Source organism: Symphalangus syndactylus, chromosome 13 (assembly GCF_028878055.3).
Source record: "Symphalangus syndactylus isolate Jambi chromosome 13, NHGRI_mSymSyn1-v2.1_pri, whole genome shotgun sequence".
Lineage (NCBI taxonomy): Eukaryota > Metazoa > Chordata > Mammalia > Primates > Hylobatidae > Symphalangus > Symphalangus syndactylus.
The window spans coordinates 88724136-88727088 of record NC_072435.2 but is presented as its reverse complement, the minus strand read 5'-3'; positions in this window follow the sequence as shown (position 1 = coordinate 88727088).

Genomic DNA, 2953 nt, shown 5'->3' with positions numbered 1-2953 from the left:
GGGCATAGTATTTAAAAAAAAAAAAAACACCTAAAACATTAAAAAAAATTTTGAACTTGGCCGTACAAACAGGCAGTGGGGTGGGGTTTGGCCTGTAGGTTGTAGTTCTCTGCCCTGCTCATGTCTATTTCCCAAAACATTTTTTAAACCATACAGGCCTTTAAAAACAAAATCTACAGTCTGTACAACCTCATTTTAAGTGACTTAAGCTTTTTCAGTGTATGCAAATACGTGCATAAAACAGGTAGTTTTGTCTAGTGTTCTGCCTTTTTCAGTCACTATTGAAAGGACTCCCTGTGGCAGCACATAGCTCTTTGGTAACCACAAAGTATTCAGTAAATAGATTGCCATGACTTAATCACATTTGAATATTAAATTAGTACCAGTTTCATAAATCCTACAACACACATATTTGACCATAGCTTGGTTGTGCAGCTTGTCCATTTGTTGACTAGACTCCCAGAAGTGGAACTGTTGGGTGAAAGGGTATGTATGCAGCTGTGATAACTACTACTCAGTAGCTCTCCGACAGGCTGTATCAGTTTCCACACTCAGATCCTTACTCGAATGTCATTTCTAATGACTGTAATAGTCCACTATATGGATATATTACAAGTTAGTTAACCATTACAAATCCTTTGCTGCTGAGCATTTTATTTTAATGGCTTTCCACTCTAGTGCCTTGTCTTGGTATATAAGTCAAGTCTTTCTTTGTCCACATTCCTGTAGATAAGTTGAATTCCTAGTATATTTACTTCGTCAATAGGCATGTTTCTTAAGGTTGATAAATAATGGTGGCCAAATAATGAAAGTGTTTCACTAACTTAATGAATTTGAGGAAAAGTTGAGAAAAGCAGGAAAATTTACTTTCATTGTCTGATACTGATTAGCGTGGCAGTCTACATATTGGGAGATGTTTGTCAAATGTTACAAAAATGCATTAAGAGTAATACCGGGTATCAGAATTTGCTGAAATCATATCAAGGTGGAAGAATTAGAGAATAGTTCCCTGGCTAGAAGACGTCGAACCTTTGAGTGTTTAGGTCTTTGCTATCATGTCTTGCTAAGATAGGCCTTAATGAGGGCTCTCATCGTACTGCTAGAATTTAGCCAGTGGCACCAGTCAGGAAGGTATTAAAGTAGCATCTGCGATAACTTTTCATCCTGACTTTTGTCCTAGAGCTCCATAAAATGTTGTGCATTTGGTGGGGGAAATCACATCTACAAATAAAATTGTATTGCTTTTGAAGATGGTATAAGCCTATAGATAAAAAGCTGTAAAACCTTGAAAAATACTGAAGGATGTAAAACCACCAAGATAGGCCAGGTGCAGTGGTTCGTGCCCATAATCCCAGCACTTTGGGAGGCCGAGGCAGGCAGATCACGAGGTCAGGAGTTTGAGACCAGCCTGGCCAATATGGTGAAACCCTGTCTCTACTAAAAATACAAAAAAAATTAGCCGGGCGTGGTGGCAGGCGCCTGTAATCCCAGCTACTCGGGAGGCTGAGGCAGGAGAATCGCTTGAACCTGGGAGGTGGAGGTTGCAGTGAGCTGAGATTGCACCACTGCACTCCAGCCTGAGCGACAGTGTGAGACTCTGTCTCAATAAAACAAACAAGCCAAGCTGGGCGCGGTGGCTCACGCTTGTAATCCCAGCACTTTGGGAGGCCGAGGCGGGCGGATCACGAGGTCAGGAGATCGAGACCACAGTGAAACCCCGTCTCTACTAAAAATACAAAAAATTAGCCGGGCGTGGTGGCGGACGCCTGTAGTCCCAGCTACTCAGAGAGGCTGAGGCAGGAGAATGGCGTGAACCCGGGAGGCGGAGCTTGCAGTGAGCCGAGATTGCGTCACTGCACTCCAGCCTGGGCGATAGAGCAAGACTCCGTCTCAGAAAAAAAAAAAAAAAAAAAGCCAAAACTACACCAAGATAAATCACTTATCTCTACCCCACTAGAATATAAGCTCTTTGAGATTAGAAAATTGTTTTGTGCTCTTATCACAAATACTAGGCATAAAGAAGATGTTTGTTATTGAACAGCAAATGCTTAAAAAGACCTGCAGGCCAGACGAGGTGGCTCATGCCAATCATCCTAGCATTTTGAGAAGGCTGAGGCTGGAGGATTGCTTAAGCCTAGGAGTTTGAGACCAGCCCGGGCAACACAGCAAGACCCCATCTCTACCAAAAAAAAAATTAAATAAGAGTCCTATAGAGAATTCTTATACTCCAATGTGAAGACAACATTGGAAAGGGCCAAGTTTCTCATCCCCTCCAACTAATAAAACCCTAATAAAAAATGAAATGACACTTGAACAGGACTTTTACATAAGTATTCTACAGTTGGTCTTCAGCAGCAGTATGTTTTAGGAAATGTAAAGGCGGTGGGGGGGTGCCTTAGCCAGTTATGCTTTTAAATGGAACTGCAATAATAAAAGTGATACTAGTGCAGAAAGTATCTGTATTAGAATTCCAGAGTAAGTCAAGAGCTCATATTCATTAAAATGACACAACTCCATGGGGGTGGGGAGAACAGCAATAAAGCAACCACATACTATACTATTAGACTGGCAACATTAAGAAGGAAAATATCCATGAGGAGAATACTGACATCTTAGTGGTAAGCATTTCCTTTTAACCCAGTAATTCCACTAGTAAGGATCACACAAATGTACCGCTAGGAAGAGGTAATGTATATGATCATCAACGGGAGAACAGTAAAGGTGTTACTGTGGAACTCCCGACAGGCTTTCACTTGGAGGGGGAATATTTGAACACAGTTTAAACAATCCATGGTGAGCACATAATGCACTATGCACTGAAAGGTATACGTTTCCGCTGGGTGTTTATACATTTCAAAGTTAAAAGCATACACCTTACCCAAAGTTTCAGAAACCTGGTTTGCAAATCTGAGTTCATGTGTTGTGTTTTCTTGTTTTTTTTTTAAAGCCACGA